Source organism: Procambarus clarkii, chromosome 55 (assembly GCF_040958095.1).
Source record: "Procambarus clarkii isolate CNS0578487 chromosome 55, FALCON_Pclarkii_2.0, whole genome shotgun sequence".
NCBI lineage: Eukaryota > Metazoa > Arthropoda > Malacostraca > Decapoda > Cambaridae > Procambarus > Procambarus clarkii.
Genome location: NC_091204.1, coordinates 24,618,359 through 24,640,428, shown reverse-complemented (window position 1 = coordinate 24,640,428; position 22,070 = coordinate 24,618,359). Strand labels below are relative to the sequence as shown.

Genomic DNA, 22,070 nt, shown 5'->3' with positions numbered 1-22,070 from the left:
CAACAGACCAGGGTGAAAACTGACCAGGGTCACATCAGACCAGGTTCACAACAGATCAGAACCCAACAGACCAGGAGTCACAACAGACCATAGTCACAACAGACCAGGGTGACAGCAGACCAGGATCACAACAGACCAGGGTCACAGCCGATCAGAGTCACAACCGACCGGGGTCACAGCAGACCAGGGTCACAACAGACCAGGTTCACAACAGACCAGGGCCGCAGGAGACCAGGGTCACAACAAACATGGACCACAAGAGACCACGGTCACAACAGACCAGGGTCACAACAGACCAGGACCACAACAGACCTGGCTCACAATAGACCAGGACCACAACTGACCAGGGTCAAAACAGACCAGGGTCACAACAGACCAGGACCATAACATACCAGGGTCACAGCAGACAAGGGTCACAACAGACCAGGGTCACAGCAGACCTGGGTCACAGCAGACCAGGGTCACAACAGATCAGGACCACAACAGACCAGGATCACAACAGACCAGGACCACAACAGACCGGGACATACATCCGACCAGGGTTACAACAGACCACGACCACAACAGACAAGGACCACAAAAGACTAGGACCACAACAGACCAGGGTCACAACAGACCAGGGTCACAACAGACAAGGGTCTCAACAGACCAGGACGACAGCTGACCAGGGTCACCGCAGACCAGGGTCACAACAGACCAGGGTCATAACAAACCAGGACCACAACAGAACAAGGTCGCAACGGAACAGGGTCACAACAGACCAGGGTCACAGCAGACCAGGGTCACAACAGACCAGGACCACAACAGACTAGGACCACAACAGAACAGGGTCGCAACGGAACAGGGTCACAACAGACCAGGGTCACAGCAGACCAGGGTCACAACAGACCAGGGTCACAGCAGACCAGGGTCACAACAGACCAGGGTCACAACTGACCAGGGCCTCAACAGATCTGGGTCACAACAGACCAGGACCACAAGAGACCAGGGTCACAACAGACCAGGGTCTTAGCAGACCAGGGTTATATCAGACCAGGTTCACGACAGATCAGGGTCACAACAGATTATGACCACAACAGATTAGGGTCACAACAGAACAGGGTCACAACAAAACAGAGTCACAACAGACCAGGACCACAGCCGACCAGGGTCACAGTAGGCCAAGGTCACAACAGACCAGGGTCACAGCAGACCAGGGTCACAACAGACCACGGTCACAACAGACCAGGGTCACAGCACGCTAGGGTCTCAACAGACGAGGGTCACAACAGACCAGGGTCAAAACAGACCAGGGTGAAAACTGACCAGGGTCACATCAGACGAGGGTCACAACAGACCAAGACTACAACATATCAGAACCCAACATACCAGGGGTCACAACAGACTAGGACCACAACAGATCAAGGTTACAATTGACCAGGGTCACAACCGACCAGAGTCACAACAGACCAGGGTCACAACAAACAAGGGTCACAACCGACCAGGACCACAACAGACCACTGGTCACAACAGACCAGGGTCACAACAGACTAGGGTCACATCAAAACAGGGTCACAACCGACAGGGTCACAGCAGACCAGGGTCACAACAGACCAGGGTCACAATAGAACAGGGCCGCAAGAGACCAGGGTCACTAGAGACATGGACCACAAGAGACCACGGTCACAACAGACCAGGGTCACAACAGACCAGGGTCACAACAGACCAGGACCACAACAGACCAGGGTCACAACAGAAAAGCGTCACAACAGACCAGGACCACAACAGACCAGGCTCACAACAGACCAGGACCACAACTGACCAGGGTCAAAACAGACCAGGGTCACAACAGACCAGGACCATAACATACCAGGGTCATTGCAGACAAGGGTCACAACAGACCAGGGTCACAACAGACCAGGGTCACAGCAGACCAGGGTCACAGCAGACCAGGGTCACAACAGATCAGAACCACAACAGACCAAGGTCAGAACAGACCAAGGCCACAACAGACCGAGGTCACAACAGACCAGGACCAAAACAGATCAGGACAACAACAGACCAGGGCCACAACAGACTAGGACCACAACAAACCAGGGTCCTAACAGACCAGGACCTTAACAGACCAAGGTCACAACAGTCCAGGACCCCAACAGACCTCGGTCACCACAGACCAGGATCACAACAGACCAGAGTCACAGCAGACCAGGGTCACAACAAACCAGGGTCACAATATAAAAGGGTCACAGCACACTAGTATCACAACACTCCAGGGTCAGAACAGACCAGGAGCACAACAGACCAGGAGCACAACAGACCAGGGTCAAAACAGACCAGGGTCACAACAGACGAAGGTCACAACAGAACAGGGTCACAACAGAACAGGATCACAACAGGCCAGGGTCACAACAGATTAGGACCACAACCGACCAGGGTCACAGCAGGCCAAGGTCACAACAGACTAGGGTCACAATAGACCAGGACCACAACAGACCAGGGTCATAACAGACCAGGACCACAACAGACCAGGGTCACAACATACTAGGACCACAACAGACCAGGGTCACAGCACACTAGGGTCACAACAAACCAGGGTCTAACAGACCAGGGTCACAACAGACATGGGTCATAGCAGACCAGGGTCACAGCACACTAGGATCAAAACAGACCAGGGTCACAACAAACGAGTGTCACAACAGACCAGGACCACAACAGACCACTGGTCACAACAGACCAGGGGTCACAACAGACCAGGGTCACAACAGACCATTGTCACAACAGACCAGGGTGACAGCAGACCAGGGTCACAACAGACCAGGGTCACAGCCGATCAGGGTCACAACCGACCGGGGTCACAGCAGACCAGGGTCACAACAGACCAGGGTCACAACAGACCAGGGCCGCAAGAGACCAGGGTCACAACAGACATGGACCACTAGAGACCACGGTCACAACAGACCAGGGTCACGACAGACCAGGGTCACAACAGACCACGGTCACAACAGACCAGGGTCACAGCACGCTAGGGTCTCAACAGACGAGGGTCACAACAGACCTGGGTCAAAACAGACCAGGGTCAAAACTGACCAGGGTCACATCAGACCAGGGTCACAACAGACCAAGACTACAACAGATCAGAACCCAACATACCAGGGGTCACAGCAGACTAGGACCACAACAGATCAAGGTTACAATTGACCAGGGTCACAACCGACCAGAGTCACAACAGACCAGGGTCACAACAAACAAGGGTCACAACCGACCAGGACCACAACAGACCACTGGTCACAACAGACCAGGGTCACAACAGACTAGGGTCACAGCAAAACAGGGTCACAACCGACAGGGTCACAGCAGACCAGGGTCACAACAGACCAGGGTCACAACAGACCAGGGCCGCAAGAGACCAGGGTCACAAGAGACATAGACCACAAGAGACCACGGTCACAACAGACCACGGTCACAACAGACCAGGGTCACAACAGACCAGGACCACAACAGACCAGGGTCACAACAGAAAAGCGTCACAACAGAGCAGGACCACAACAGACCAGGCTCACAACAGACCAGGACCACAACTGACCAGGGTCAAAACAGACCAGGGTCACAACAGACCAGGACCATAACATACCAGGGTCAATGCAGACAAGGGTCACAACAGACCAGGGTCACAACAGACCAGGGTCACAACAGACCAGGACCAAAACAGATCAGGACACTAACAGACCAGGGCCACAACAGACTAGGACCACAACAAACCAGGATCCTAACAGACCAGGACCTTAACAGACCAAGGTCACAACAGTCCAGGACCCCAACAGACCTCGGTCACCACAGACCAGGATCACAACAGACCAGAGTCACAGCAGACCAGGGTCACAACAGACCAGGGTCACAATATAAAATGGTCACAGCACACTAGTATCACAACACTCCAGGGTCAGAACTGACGAGGAGCACAACAGACCAGGAGCACAACAGACCAGGGTCAAAACAGACCAGGGTCACAACAGACGAAGGTCACAACAGAACAGGGTCACAACAGGACAGGATCACAACAGGCCAGGGTCACAACAGATTAGGACCACAACCGACCAGGGTCACAGCAGGCCAAGGTCACAACAGACTAGGGTCACAACAGACCAGGACCACAACAGACCAGAGTCATAACAGACCAGGACCACAACAGACCAGGGTCACAACATACTAGGACCACAACAGACCAGGGTCACAGCACACTAGGGTCACAACAAACCAGGGTCTAACAGACCAGGGTCACCACAGACATGGGTCATAGCAGACCAGGGTCACAGCACACTAGGATCAAAACAGACCAGGGTCACAACAAACGAGGGTCACAACAGACCAGGACCACAACAGACCACTGGTCACAACAGACCAGGGTCACAACAGACCAGGGTCACAACTGACCATAGTCACAACAGACCAGGGTGACAGCAGACCAGGGTCACAACAGACCAGGGTCACAGCCGATCAGAGTCACAACCGACCGGGGTCACAGCAGACCAGGGTCACAACAGACCAGGGTCACAACAGACCAGGGCCGCAAGAGACCAGGGTCACAACAGACATGGACCGCTAGAGACCACGGTCACAACAGACCACGGTCACGACAGACCAGGGTCACAACAGACCACGGTCACAACAGACCAGGGTCACAGCACGCTAGGGTCTCAACAGACGAGGGTCACAACAGACCAGGGTCAAAACAGACCAAGATTACAACAGATCAGAACCCAACATACCAGGGGTCACAGCAGACTAGGACCACAACAGATCAAGGTTACAATTGACCAGGGTCACAACCGACCAGAGTCACAACAGACCAGGGTCACAACAAACAAGGGTCACAACCGACCAGGACCACAACAGACCACTGGTCACAACAGACCAGGGTCACTACAGACTAGGGTCACAGCAAAACAGGGTCACAACCGACAGGGTCACAGCAGACCAGGGTCACAACAGACCAGGGTCACAGCAGACCAGGGTCACAGCAGACCAGGGTCACAACAGATCAGAACCACAACAGACCAAGGTCAGACCAGACAAAGGCCACAACAGACCGGGGTCACAACAGACCAGGACCAAAACAGATCAGGACAACAACAGACCAGGGCCACAACAGACTAGGACCACAACAAACCAGGGTCCTAACAGACCAGGACCTTAACAGACCAAGGTCACAACAGTCCAGGACCCCAACAGACCTCGGTCACCACAGACCAGGATCACAACAGACCAGAGTCACAGCAGACCAGGGTCACAACAGACCAGGGTCACAATATAAAAGGGTCACAGCACACTAGTATCACAACACTCCAGGGTCAGAACAGACCAGGAGCAAAACAGACCAGGAGCACAACAGACCAGGGTCAAAACAGACCAGGGTCACAACAGACGAAGTTCACAACAGAACAGGGTCACAAGAGAACAGGATCACAACAGGCCAGGGTCACAACAGATTAGGACCACAACCGACCAGGGTCACAGCAGGCCAAGGTCTCAACAGACTAGGGTCACAACAGACCAGGACCACAACAGACCAGGGTCATAACAGACCAGGACCACAACAGACCAGGGTCACAATATACTAGGACCACAACAGACCAGGGTCACAGCACACTAGGGTCACAACAAACCAGGGTCTAACAGACCAGGGTCACCACAGACATGGGTCATAGCAGACCAGGGTCACAGCACACTAGGATCAAAACAGACCAGGGTCACAACAAACGAGGGTCACAACAGACCAGGACCACAACAGACCACTGGTAACAACAGACCAGGGTCACAACAGACCAGGGTCACAACAGACCATAGTCTCAACAGACCAGGGTGACAGCAGACCAGGGTCACAACAGACCAGGGTCACAGCCGATCAGGGTCACAACCGACCGGGGTCACAGCAGACCAGGGTCACAACAGACCAGGGTCACAACAGACCTGGGCCGCAAGAGACCAGGGTCACAACAGACATGGACCACTAGAGACCACGGTCACAACAGACCAGGGTCACGACAGACCAGGACCACAACAGACCAGGGTCACAACAGACCAGGGTCACAACAGACCAGGACGACAGCTGACCAGGGTCAAAACAGACCAGGGTCACAACAGACCAGGACCATAACAAACCAGGGTCACAGCAGACAAGGGTCACAACAGACCAGGGTCACAACAGACCAGGGTCACAGCAGACCAGGGTCACAGCAGACCAGGGTCAAGACAGATCAGGACCACAACAGACCAGGACTACAACAGACCAGGACCACAACAGACCAGGGTCACAACAGACCAGGGTCACAACAGACAAAGGTCACAACAGACCAGGACGACAGCTGACCAGGGTGTTAACAGACCAGCGTCATAACAGTGCAGGGTCATCGCAGACCAGGGTCACAACAGACCAGGGCCACAACAGAGCAGGGTCACAACTGACCAGGGTCACAACTGACCAGGGTCACAACTGACCAGGGTCACAACAGACGGGGGTCACAACCGAACAGGGTCACAACAGACGGGGGTCACAACAGACTAGAACCAAAACAAACAAGGGTCACAACAGACCAGGGTCACAACAGACCAGAGCCACAACAGACCAGGGTCACAACAGACCAGGGTCACAACAGACCAGGTCCACAACAGAACATGGTTGCCAAAGACCAGGGTCACAACAGACCAGAGTCAAAACAAACCAAGGTCACAACAGACCAGGGTCATAACAAACCAGGACCACAACAGAACAGGGTCGCAACGGAAGAGGGTCACAACAGACCAGGGTCACAGCAGACCAGGGTCACAACAGACCAGGGTCACAGCAGATTAGGGTCACAACAGACGAGGGTCACAACAGACCAGGGTCTCAACAGATCCTGGTCACAACATACCAGGACCACAAAAGACAAGGATCACAACAGACCAGGGTCTTAGCAGACCAGGGTCATATCAGACCAGGGGTCACAACAGATCAGGGTCACAACAGATGAGGACCACAATAGATTAGGGTCACAACAGAACACGGTCACAACAAAACAGAGTCACAACAGACCAGGACCACAACCGACCAGGGTCAAAGCAGGCCAAGGTCACAACAGACCAGGGTCACAACAGACCAGGGCCACAACAGACCAGGGCCACAACAGACCAGGGTCACAATACACCAGGACCACAACAGATTAGGGTCACAACAGAACAGGGTCGCAACAGAACAGGGTCACAACAGACCAGGACCACATCCGACCAGGGTCACAGCAGGCCAAGGTTACAACAGACCAGCGTCACAACAGACCAGGGTCACAACAGACCAGGGTCACAACAGACCAGGGCCACAACAGACCATGGTCACAACAGACCAGGACCACAGCAGACCAGGGTCACAACAGACCAGGATCACAACAGACTAAGACCACAACAAACTAGGGTCACAACAGACCTGGACCACATCAGACCAAGGTCACAACAGTCCAGGACCCCAACAGACCTCGGTCACAACAGACCAGGTCCACAACAGACAAGAGTCACAGCAGACCAGGGTCACAACAGACCAGGGTCACAATATACAAGGTGTCACATCACACTAGTATCACAACACAAAAGGGTCAGAACAGACCAGTGTCACAACAGACCAGGACCACAACAGACCAGGGTCAAAACAGACCAATGTCACAACAGACCAGGGTCAGAGAAGACCAGGGTCAAAACAGACCAGGGTCACAGCAGACCAGGGTCACAACAGACCAGGGTCACAACAGACCAGGGTCATAACAGACTACGACCACAGCAGACCGGGGTCACAACAGATCAGAGTCACAACAGACCAGGGTCACAACAGACCAGGACTACAACAGACCAGGGTCACAACAGTCCAGGACCACAACAGATCAGGGTCACAACAGACCAGGACTTCAACAGACCAAGGACATAGCAGACCATGGTCACAACAGACCACGGTCACAACAGACCACGGTCACAACAGACCAGGGTCACAGCACGCTAGGGTCTCAACAGACGAGGGTCACAACAGACCAGGGTCACAACAGACCAGGGTGAAAACTGACCAGGGGTCACATCAGACCAGGTTCACAACAGATCAGAACCCAACAGACCAGGAGTCACAACAGACCATAGTCACAACAGACCAGGGTGACAGCAGACCAGGATCACAACCGACCGGGGTCACAGCAGACCAGGGTCACAACAGACCAGGTTCACAACAGACCAGGGCCGCAAGAGACCAGGGTCACAACAGACATGGACCACAAGAGACCACGGTCACAACAGACCAGGGTCACAACAGACCAGGGTCACAACAGACCAGGACCACAACTGACCAGGGTCACAACAGACCAGGATCATAATAGACCAGGACCACAACTGACCAAGGTCAAAACAGACCAGGGTCACAACAGACCAGGACCATAACATACCAGGGTCACAGCAGAAAAGGGTCACAGCAGACCAGGGTCACAGCAGACCAGGGTCACAACAGATCAGGACCACAACAGACCAGGGTCACAACAGACGAGGACCACAACAGACCAGGACATACATCCGACCAGGGTTACAGCAGACCACGACCACAACAGACCAGGACCACAACAGACTAGGACCACAACAGACCAGGGTCACAACAGACCAGGGTCACAACAGACAAGGGTCTCAACAGACCAGGACGACAGCTGACCAGGGTCACCGCAGACCAGGGTCACAACAGACCAGGGTCATAACAAACCAGGACCACAACAGAACAGGGTCGCAACGGAACAGGGTCACAACAGACCAGGGTCACAGCAGACCAGGGTCACAACAGACCAGGGTCACAGCAGACCAGGGTCACAAAAGACCAGGGTCACAACAGACCTGGGCCTCAACATATCTGGGTCACAACAGACCAGAACCACAAGAGACCAGGGTCACAACAGACCAGGGTCTTAGCAGAACAGGGTTATATCAGACTAGGGTCACAACAGATCAGGGTCACAACAGATTAGGACCACAACAGATTAGAGTCACAACAGAACAGGGTCACAACAAAACAGAGTCACAACAGACCAGGACCACAACCGACCAGGGTCACAGTAAGCCAAGGTCACAACAGACCAGGGCCACAACAGACCAGGGCCACAACAGACCAGGGTCACAACACAACAGGACCACAACAGATTAGGGTCACAACAGAACAGGGTCACAACAGAACAGGGTCACAACAGACCAGGACCACAACCGACCAGGGTCACAGCAGGCCATGATTACAACAGACCAGCGTCACAACAGACCAAGGTCACAACAGACCAGGGCCACAACAGACAACAGACCAGGGTCACAACAGACAAGGGCCACAATAGACCAGGGTCACAACAGACAAGGGCCACAATAGACCAGGGTCACAACAGATCTAGACCACAACAGACCAAGGTCACAACAGTCCAAGACCCCAACAGACCTCGGTCACAACAGACCAGGTCCACAACAGACCAGAGTCACAGCAGACCAGGGTCACAATATACAAGGGTCACAGCACACTTGTATCACAACACTCCAGGGTCAGAACAGACCAGGGTCCCAACAGACCAGGGTCACAACAGACCAGGACCACAACAGACCAGGGTCAAAACAGACCAATGTCACAACAGACCAGGGTCAGAGAAGACCAGGGTCACAGCAGACCAGGGTCACAACAGACCAGGGTCACAACAGACCAGGGCCACAACAGACCAGGGTCACAACAGACTAGGACCACAACAGACCAGGGACACAACAGACCAGAGTCACAACAGACCAGGGTCACAACAGACCAGGACTACAACTGACCAGGACTACAACAGACCAGGACTACAACAGACCAGGGTCACAACAGTCCAGAACCCCAACAGATCAGGGTCACAACAGACCAGGACCTCAACAGACCAAGGTCATAGCAGACCATGGTCACAACAGACCACGGTCACAACAGACCACGGTCACAACAGACCAGGGTCACAGCACGCTAGGGTCTCAACAGACGAGGGTCACAACAGACCAGGGTCACAACAGATCGGGGTGAAAACTGACCAGGGGTCACATCAGACCAGGGTCACAACAGACCAGGGTCACAACAGACCAGGGTCACAGCAGACCAGGGTCACACCATACTAGGGTCACAACAGATCAGAACCCAACAGACCAAGGGTCACAACAGATTATTACCACAACAGATCAAGGTTACAATTGACCAGGGTCACAACCGACCAGAGTCACAACAGACCAGGGTCACAGCAGACCAGGGTCACACCATACTAGGGTCACAACAGACCAGTGTCACAACAAACAAGGGACACAAACCGACCAGGACCACAACAAACCACTGGTCACAACAGACCAGGGTCACAACAGACTAGGGTCATAACAGACCAGGGTCACCGCAGACAGGGTCACAACAGAACAGGGCCACAACAGACCAGGGTCATCCCTGACCAGGGTCACAACCGACCAGGGTCGCAACAAACGAGGGTCACAACAGACCAGAGTCACAACAGACCAGGGTCACAACAGACCAGGGACACAACAGACCAGGGTCACAACAGACCAGGACCACAACAGACCAGAGTCACAACAGACCAGGGTCACAACAGACCAGGGTCACAACAGACCAGGGTCACAACAGACCAGGACGACAACAGACCAGGGTCACAACAGACCAGGACTACAACAGACCAGGACTACAACAGACCAGGGTCACAACAGTCCAGGACCACAAAAGACCAGGGTCACAACAGACCAGGACCTCAACAGACCAGGGTCATGGCAGACCAGGGTCACAACTGACCAGGGTCACGTCAGACCAGGGTCACAACAGACCAGAATCACAACAGGCCAGGACCCAACAGACCAGGACCACAACAGATCAGGGTCACAACAGACATGGACCACAACAGACCAGGTCACAATTTACAGACCAGGGTCACAACATACTAGGGTCACAACAGACCATTGTCACAGCAGACCAGGGTCACAGCTCATTTGGGCCACAACAAAGCAGGGTCGCAACAGACCAGGGTCACAACAGACCAGGACTACAACAGACCAGGACTACAACAGACCAGGGTCACAACAGTCCAGGACCACAAAAGACCAGGGTCACAACAGACCAGGACCTCAATAGACCAGGGTCATAGCAGACCAGGGTCACAACAGACCAGAATCACAACAGGCCAGGTCCCAACAGACCAGGACCACAACAGATCAGGGTCACAACAGACATGGACCACAACAGACCAGGTCACAATTTACAGACTAGGGTCACAGCACACTAGGGTCACAACAGACCATTGTCACAGCAGACCAGGGTCACAGCACACTTGGGCCACAACAAAGCAGGGTCGCAACAGACCAGGGTCAAAACAGACCAGGGTCACAACAGACCAAGACCACAACAGACCAGGGTCACAGCAGACAAGGGTCACAACAGACAAGGGACACAACAGACCAGGGCCACAACAGACCAGGGTCACAGCAGACCAGGGTCACAGCAGACCAGGGTCACAACAGATCAGGACCAAAACAGAAAAAAGTCACAACAGACCAAGGCAACAACAGCCCAGGGTCACAACAGACCAGGACCACAACAGACCAGGACAACAACAGACCAGGTTCACAACAGACCAGGACCACAACAGAACAGGACCACAACAGACCAGGGTCACAACAGAACAGGGTCACAACAGACCAGGGTCACAACTGACCAGGGTCACAACAGACCAGGGTTACAACAGACCAGGGTCACAGCAGACCAGGGTCACAGCTCACTAGGGTCACAACAGACCAGGGTCACAACAATCCACGGTCACAACAGACCAGGTTCACAACAGAAAAGAGTCACAACTGACCAGGGTTACAACCGACCAGGGTCACAACAGACCAGAACTACAACAGACCAGGGTCACAACTGATCAGAGTCACAACAGACCAGGACCACAACTGAACAGGGTCACAACAGGCCAGGGTCACAACAGGCCAGGTTCACAACAGACCAGGACCACAACAGAACAGGACCACAACAGACCAGGGTCACAACAGAACAGGGTCACAACAGACCAGGGTCACTACAGACCAGAGTCACAACAGACTAGGACCAACACCGAACAGGGTCACAACAGGCCAGGGTCACAACAGACCAGAGTTACAACAGAACAGGGTCACAACAGACTAGGGTCAAAACAGACCAGGGTCACAACAGACGAGGGTCACAACAGACCAGAGTCACAACAGACCAGGGTCACAACAGACCAGGGTCACAACAGACCAGGACCTCAACAGACCAAGGTCATAGCAGACCATGGCCACAACAGACCACGGTCACAACAGACCACGGTCACAACAGACCAGGGTCACAGCACGCTAGGGTCTCAACAGACGAGGGTCACAACAGACCAGGGTCACAACAGATCAGGGTGAAAACTGACCAGGGTCACATCAGACCAGGGTCACAACAGACCAAGACCACAACAGATCAGAACCCAACAGACCAAGGGTCACAACAGACTAGGACCACAACAGATCAAGGTTACAATTGACCAGGGTCACAACCGACCAGAGTCACAACAGACCAGGGTCACAGCAGACCAGGGTCACACCATACTAGGGTCACAACAGACCAGTGTCACAACAAACAAGGGACACAAACCGACCAGGACCACAACAAACCACTGGTCACAACAGACCAGGGTCACAACAGACTAGGGTCATAACAGACCAGGGTCACCGCAGACAGGGTCACAACAGAACAGGGCCACAACAGACCAGGGTCATCCCTGACCAGGGTCACAACCGACCAGGGTCGCAACAAACGAGGGTCACAACAGACCAGGACCAAAACAGATCAGAGTCTCAACAGACCAGGGTCACAACAGACCAGAGTCACAACAGACCAGGGTCACAACAGACCAGGGTCACAACAGACCAGGACCACAACAGACCAGGGTCACAACAGACCAGGACTACAACAGACCAGGACTACAACAGACCAGGGTCACAACAGTCCAGGACCACAAAAGACAAGGGTCACAACCGACCAGGACCTCAACAGACCAGGGTCATGGCAGACCAGGGTCACAACTGACCAGGGTCACGTCAGACCAGGGTCAAAACAGACCAGAATCACAACAGGCCAGGACCCAACAGACCAGGACCACAACAGATCAGGGTCACAACAGACATGGACCACAACAGACCAGGTCACAATTTACAGACCAGGGTCACAACATACTAGGGTCACAACAGACCATTGTCACAGCAGACCAGGGTCACAGCTCACTTGGGCCACAACAAAGCAGGGTCGCAACAGACCAGGGTCACAACAGACCAGGACTACAACAGACCAGGACTACAACAGACCAGGGTCACAACAGTCCAGGACCACAAAAGACCAGGGTCACAACAGACCAGGACCTCAACAGACCAGGGTCATAGCAGACCAGGGTCACAACAGACCAGAATCACAACAGGCCAGGTCCCAACAGACCAGGACCACAACAGATCAGGGTCACAACAGACATGGACCACAACAGACCAGGTCACAATTTACAGACCAGGGTCACAGCACACTTGGGCCACAACAAAGCAGGGTCGCAACAGACCAGGGTCAAAACACACCAGGGTCACAACAGACTAGGACCACAACAGACCAGGGTCACAGCAGACAAGGGTCACAGCAGACAAGGGTCACAACAGACAAGGGACACAACAGACCAGGGCCACAACAGACCAGGGTCACAGCAGACCAGGGTCACAGCAGACCAGGGTCACAACAGATCAGGACCAAAACAGACAAAAGTCACAACAGACCAAGGCAACAACAGACCAGGGTCACAACAGACCAGGACCACAACAGACCAGGACAACAACAGACCAGGTTCACAACAGACCAGGACCACAACAGAACAGGACCACAACAGACCAGGGTCACAACAGAACAGGGTCACAACAGACCAGGGTCACAACTGACCAGGGTCACAACAGACCAGGGTTACAACAGACCAGGGTCACAGCAGACCAGGGTCACAGCTCACTAGGGTCACAACAGACCAGGGTCACAACAATCCACGGTCACAACAGACCAGGTTCACAACAGAAAAGAGTCACAACTGACCAGGGTTACAACAGACCAGGGTCACAACAGACCAGAACTACAACAGACCAGGGTCACAACTGATCAGAGTCACAACAGACCAGGACCACAACTGAACAGGGTCACAACAGGCCAGGGTCACAACAGGCCAGGTTCACAACAGACCAGGACCACAACAGAACAGGACCACAACAGACCAGGGTCACAACAGAACAGGGTCACAACAGACCAGGGTCACTACAGACCAGAGTCACAACAGACTAGGACCAACACCGAACAGGGTCACAACAGGCCAGGGTCACAACAGACCAGAGTTACAACAGAACAGGGTCACAACAGACTAGGGTCAAAACAGACCAGGGTCACAACAGACGAGGGTCACAACAGACCAGGACCAAAACAAACCAGGGTCACAACATACCAGGGTCACAACAGACCAGAGTCACAACAGACCAGGGTCACAACAGACTAGGGTCACAACAGACCAGGACCACAACAGAACATGGTCGCAACAGACCAGGGTCACAACAGACCAGAGTCACAACAATCCACGGTCACAACAGACCAGGTTCACAACAGAAAAGAGTCACAACTGACCAGGGTTACAACAGACCAGGGTCACAACAGACCAGAACTACAACAGACCAGGGTCACAACTGATCAGAGTCACAACAGACCAGGACCACAACTGAACAGGGTCACAACAGGCCAGGGTCACAACAGGCCAGGTTCACAACAGACCAGGACCACAACAGAACAGGACCACAACAGACCAGGGTCACAACAGAACAGGGTCACAACAGACCAGGGTCACTACAGACCAGAGTCACAACAGACTAGGACCAACACCGAACAGGGTCACAACAGGCCAGGGTCACAACAGACCAGAGTTACAACAGAACAGGGTCACAACAGACTAGGGTCAAAACAGACCAGGGTCACAACAGACGAGGGTCACAACAGACCAGGACCAAAACAAACCAGGGTCACAACATACCAGGGTCACAACAGACCAGAGTCACAACAGACCAGGGTCACAACAGACCAGGGTCACAACAGACCAGGACCACAACAGAACATGGTCGCAACAGACCAGGGTCACAACAGACCAGAGTCACAACTGACCAGGGTCACAACAGACCAGGGTCATAACAAACCAGGACCACAACAGAACAGGGTCGCAACGGAACAGGGTCACAACAGACCTGGGTCACGGCAGACCAGGGTCACAACAGACCAGGGTCACAGCAGATCAGGGTCACAACAGATCTGGGTCACAACAGACCAGGACCACAAGAGACCAGGGTCACAACAGACCAGGGTCTTAGCAGACCAGGGTCATATCAGACCAGGGTCACAACAGATCAGGGTCACAACAGATTAGGACCACAACAGATTAGGGTTACAACAGAACAGGGTCACAACAGAACAGAGTCACAACAGACCAGGACCACAACCGACCAGGGTCACAGCAGGCCAAGGTCACAACAGACCAGGGTCACAACAGACCAGGGTCACAACAGACCAGGGCCACAACAGACCAGGGCAACAACAGACCAGGGTCAAAACACACCAGGACCACAACAGATTAGGGTTACAACAGAACAGGGTCACAACAGAACAGGGTCACAACAGACAAGGACCACAATCGACCAGGGTCACAGCAGGCCAAGGTTACAACAGACCAGCGTCACAACAGACCAGGGTCACAACAGACCAGGGCCACAACAGACCAGGCCCACAACATACCAGGGTCACACCAGATCAGGGTCACAATAGACCATGACCACAACAGACCAGGGTCACAACAGACTAGGACCACAACAAACTAGGGTCACAACAGACCAGGACCACAACAGACCAAGTTCACAACAGTCCAGGACCCAAACAGACCTCGGTCACAACAGACCAGATCCACAACAGACCAGAGTCACAGCAGACCAGGGTCACAACAGACCAGGGTCACAATATACAAGGGTCACAGCACACTAGTATCACAACACTCCAAGGTCAGAACAGACCAGGGTCAAAACAGACCAATGTCACAACAGACCAGGGTCAGAGAAGACCAGGGTGATAACAGACCAGGGTAACAACAGACCAGGGTCACAACAGACCAGGGGCACAACAGACCAGGACCACAACAGACCAGGACTACAACAGACCAGGGTCACAACAGATCAGGACCACAACAGACCAGGACCACAACAGATCAGGCTCACAGCAGACCAGGACCACAACAGATCAGGCTCACAGCAGACCAAGGTCATAACGGATCAGGTCCACATCAGACCAGGATCAAAACAGATCAGGACCACAACAGACCAGGGTCACAGCAGATCAGGTTCACAACAGACCAATGTCACAACAGACCAGGGTCACAACAGACCAGGGTCACATCAGACCAGAGTCACAACAGAACAGGGTCACAACAGACCAGGGTAACAACTGACCAGGGTCACAACAGACCAGGGTCACAGCAGACCAGAGTCAAAGCACACTAGGGTCACAACAGACCAGGGTCACAACAGACTAGGGTCACAACAGACCAGGGTCACAGCAGACCAGGGTCACAGCACACTAGGGTCACAAAAGACCAGAGTCACAACAGACCAGGGTCACAACAGAACAGGGTCACAACTGACCTGGTCACAACAGACCAGGGTCACAACAGACCAGGGTCACAACAGAACAGGGTCATAACAGATTAGGGTCACAACAGACCAGGACCACAACAGACCAGGGTCACAGCAGACCAGGGTCACAACAGACCAGGGTCACAACATACCAGGGCCACAACAGACCCAGTGTCACAACAGACCAAGACCACAACAGACCAGGACCACAACAGACCAAGGTCACAACAGACCAGGGTCACAAAAGAGCAGGGTCACAACACACTAGGGTCACAACACTCCAGGGTCACAACAGACCAGGGTCACAACAGACCAAGGATCATAACAGACCAGGGGTCACAACAGACCAGGGTCACAACAGACCAAGGCCACAACAGACCAGGGTCACAGCAGACCAGGACCACAACAGACCAGTGTCACAACAGACCACGGTCACAACAGACCAGGACCACAGCAGGCCAGGGTCACAACAGACCAGGGTCACAACAGACCAGGGCCACAACAGACCAGGGTCACAGCAGACCAGAGTCACAACAGACCAGGACCACAACAGACCAGGGTCACAACAGACCAGGACCACAACAGACCAGGACCACAACAGACCAGGGTCACAGCAGACCTGGGTCATATCAGACCAGGACCACATAAGACCATGACCACATCAGACAAGGGTCACAATAGACCAGGGTCACAACAGACCAGGACCACAACAGACCAGTGTCACAACAGACCACGGTCACAACAGACCAGGACCACAGCAGGCCAGGGTCACAACAGACCAGGGTCACAACAGACCAGGGCCACAACAGACCAGGGTCACAGCAGACCAGAGTCACACCAGACCAGGACCACAACAGACCAGGGTCACAACAGACCAGGACCACAACAGACCAGGACCACAACAGACCAGGGTCACATCAGACCTGGGTCATAACAGACCAGGACCACATAAGACCATGACCACATCAGACAAGGGTCACAATAGACCAGGGTCACAACAGACCAGGACTACAACAGACCAGGGTCACAACAGACCAGGACCACAACAGACCAGGACCACAACAGCTCAGGGTCACAGCAGCTGAGGGTCCCAACAGACCATGGTCACAATTACAGACCAGGACCTCAACAGACCAGGGTCACAGCAAACCAGGGTCACAAGAGACCAGGGTCACAACAGTCCAGGACCTCAACAGACCAGGACCACAACAGACGAGGGTCACAACAGACCAGGGTCACAACAGACCAGGGCCAAAACAGACCAGGGCCACATCAGACCAGGGTCACAGCAGACCAACGTCACAACAGACCCGGTCCACAACAGACCAGGGTCACAACAGACCAGGGCCACAACAGACCAGGATCACAACAGACCAGGACCGCAACAGTCCAGGACCACAACAGACCAGGGTCACAGCAGACCAGGGGGTCACAACAGACCAGGACCACAACAGACCAGGGTCACAACAGACCAGGGTCACAACAGATCAGGACCACAACAACCCAGGGTCACAACAGACCAAGATCACAACAGACCAGGATCACAACAGACCAGGACCGCAACAGACCAAGGTCACAACTGTCCAGGACTACAACTGACCAGAGTCACAACAGACCAGGACCACAACAGACCAGGGTCACAGCAGACCAGGGTCACAGCACACTAGGGTCACAACAGACCAGGGTCTCAACAGACCAGGGTCACAACAGACCAGGGTCACAACAGACAAGGGTCACAGCACATTAGGGTGACAACACTCCAGGGTCACAACAGACTAGGGTCACAGCAGACCATGGTCACAGCAGACCAGGGTCTTAGCACACTAGGTTCACAACAGACCAGAGTCACAGCAGAGCAGGGTCACAAGACCAGGGTCACAGCAGAGCAGGGTCACAGCAGACCAGGGTCACAGCAGACCAGGACCACAAGAGACCAGGGTTACAGCAGACCAGGGTCACAGCAGACTAGGGTCACAGCAGACCAGGGTCACAACAGACCAGGACCACAACAGACCAGGGTCACAACAGACCAGGGTCACAACAGACCAGGGTCTCAACAGACCAGGGTCACAACAGACCAGGGTCACAACAGACCAGGGTCACAACAGACCAGGACCACAACAGACCAGGGTCACAACAGACCAGGACCACAACAGACCAGGACCACAACAGACCAGGGTCACAACAGACCAGGACCACAACAGACCAGGGTCACAACAGACCAGGGTCACAACAGACCAGGGTCTCAACAGACCAGGACCACAACAGACCAGGACCTCAACAGACCAGGACCACAACAGACCAGGACCACAACAGACCAGGACCACAACAGACCAGGTTCATAACAACCACACTTCAAGGGGTCACGTTGGTTTATATGCAGTTTGACTTATATGCGACTAGTCTTATATATACCTTGTATTATATGCACGTTGTCTTATATGCGCCTAGTCTTATAGGCATCTTCTTTTTCATACACTTTGACTTATATGTATTTGTCTTATATGCACCTTGTCTTACGTGTACCTTTCGTATATGCATCTTGTCTTAAAGGTATCTTGTTGTATATATTTTTTCTTATATACATCTTTTCATATTTGCATCTTTTGTTTTATACATTTGTCTTATATGCACCTTATCTTATGTGTACTTTGTTTTACGTGAACATTGTCTTAAATGAAAATTATCTGATATGCATCTTGTCTGATATGCGCCTAGTTTTATATGCACCTTGTCTTATACGCAAGGTGTCTTATATGCACCTTGTCATATAACCACCTAGTGTCGTATACACTTTGTTTCATATGCACGTTCCCTTGATCCATGTACTGTTAAGTTCACATACCCCAAGTAGGACGAACATATCACTACAGTGCTCCGGGTACACTGCTGGACGAACACATCACTACAGTGCCCCGGGTACACTACAGGACGATCATATCATTACAGTGCCCCGGGTTCACTGTTGGATGAACACATCACTACAGTGCCCCGGGTACACTGCTGGACGAACATATCACTACAGTGCCACGAGTACACTACAGGACGAACATATCACTACAGTGCCCCGGGTACACTGCTGGACGAACACATCACTACCTTAACACTGCTACAAGTTGGCCACGGACGGAGATGTTGACAGTGTCGCCGTGTCGACCGAACTGAGATGTTGACAGTGTGACCGTGTCGACCGAACTCAGCCACGGACTGAGATGTTGACAGTGTGACCGTGGCGACCGAACTGAGCCACGGACTGAGATGTTGACAGTGTGACCGTGGCGACCGAACTGAGCCACGGACTGAGATGTTGACAGTGTGACCGTGGCGACCGTACTGAGCCACGGGCACCAGTGTCCCGCCTTATCATTGACACTTGTGATAAAGACTTAATGATAACATTTACAAAGTCTGGGTTCAACTATTCATTACTTCTTATATTTGTAAAGTTATTATTGTAGAACACTACTGTAGTTACCTGATATGAACAGTGATGAAGGTAAGGTTGGTACTGGTGTGAGAGTACCAGAGGAGGAGTCCACCAGGGCTGGGTAGTGGGTGTACTGGTGTGAGAGTACTGGGAGGAGGCGTCCACCAGGTCTGGGTAGTGGGTGTACTGGTGTGAGAGTACCAGAGGAGGAGTCCACCAGGGCTGGGTAGTGGGTGTACTGGTGTGAGAGTACTGGGAGGAGGAGTCCACCAGGGCTGGGTAGTGGGTGTACTGGTGTGAGAGTACTGGGAGGAGACGTCCACCAGGGCTGGGTAGTGGGTGTACTGGTGTGAGAGTACTGGGAGGAGGAGTCCACCAGGGCTGGGTACTGGGTGTACTGGTGTGAGAGTACTGGGAGGAGGCGTCCACCAGGTCTGGGTAGTGGGTGTACTGGTGTGAGAGTACCAGAGGAGGAGTCCACCAGGGCTGGGTAGTGGGTGTACTGGTGTGAGAGTACTGGGAGGAGGAGTCCACCAGGGCTGGGTAGTGGGTGTACTGGTGTGAGAGTACTGGGAGAAGACGTCCACCAGGGCTGGGTAGTGGGTGTACTGGTGTGAGAGTACTGGGAGGAGGAGTCCACCAGGGCTGGGTAGTGGGTGTACTGGTGTGAGAGTACTGGGAGGAGACGTCCACCAGGGCTGGGTAGTGGGTGTACTGGTGTGAGAGTACTGGGAGGAGGTGTCCACCAGGGCTGGGTAGTGGGTGTACTGGTGTGAGAGTACTGGGAGGAGGCGTCCACCAGGGCTGGGTAGTGGGTGTACTGGTGTGAGAGTACTGGGAGGAGGCGTCCACCAGGGCTGGGTAGTGGGTGTACTGGTGTGAGAGTACTGGGAGGAGGCGTCCACCAGGGCTGGGTAGTGGGTGTACTGGTGTGAGAGTACTGGGAGGAGGCGTCCACCAGGGCTGGGTAGTGGGTGTACTGGTGTGAGAGTACTGGGAGGAGGCGTCCACCAGGGCTGGGTAGTGGGTGTACTGGTGTGAGAGTACCAGAGCAGGCGTCCACCAGGTCTGGGTAGTGGGTGTACTGGTGTGAGAGTACTGGGAGGAGGCGTCCACCAGGGCTGGGTAGTGGGTGTACTGGTGTGAGAGTACTGGGAGGAGGCGTCCACCAGGTCTGGGTAGTGGGTGTACTGGTGTGAGAGTACTGGGAGAGGTGCCAGTCAGTTCCGCTCCACAGGGACTTGCGTGCTGCGGCTCAGTGTTGCCACCTAAGCCAATTTAGTTTTCACTGTTGCCACATATACCCCAGCAGTGATCACCGTTGCTAGCTAATTTTAATTCAATTAATTGTATCAGTGGACAGGCAGCCAGGGTATATTTACCTGAGTTTACCTGTGGGGCACTGACACTAGTGGTTTCGACAAGGACAGGAAGCCGGCGGCTTGTCAAAGGTTCCCTCATTTGTCCTTATGATTCTTTCCAGTTGGATTTTAACATTTTAAAGAGTTTTAGCATTACCAGCTTCAGCGGGTAGGCGGTTCCATGGTTTATAGCCCTCTCTGCAAACACACAACGTAACTGTCCCTATTTTCCGCTTGTTACAACTTGTAATAAAGTTGTTATAACGTTTTTCACGACGTATTAGAACGTTATTACAACTTGCAATATTGGTTGTACTGGGTGTTACAACTCGTTAGGTGTTAAGACTTGTTTCAACGTTGTAGCAACGTGGTAGTTTCGTCGTGTGTTTGGCGGGCTGTGGGTGGAAGCGCATCGACCTTTCGGAGGCCTCATTATTTATTTATTTATTTATTTATTTATTTATTTGTTTATTTATTTATTTATTTCTATACAAGAAGGTACATTGGGATTGTGAGGATACATAGCATAGTAATTACAT

At 53.2% G+C, this 22,070-nt stretch overlaps 1 protein-coding gene across 4 annotated transcripts in view; it reads right to left on the bottom strand.

Annotated features, from left to right (window-relative positions):
* Positions 1-20,081, bottom strand: part of LOC123751070 (methyl farnesoate epoxidase) — a 330,011-nt gene extending 309,930 nt beyond the window's left edge. For 2 of the 4 annotated variants that reach the window (XM_069305551.1, XM_069305553.1), the window contains exon 1: positions 19,843-20,081. The gene's annotated coding sequence lies outside the window, so the exon portion shown is untranslated. The remainder of the gene's footprint in view (positions 1-19,842) is intronic. The other 2 variants (XM_069305552.1, XM_069305554.1) reach the window with 2 other exon arrangements.
* Between the last annotated feature and the right edge of the window lie 1,989 nt (positions 20,082-22,070).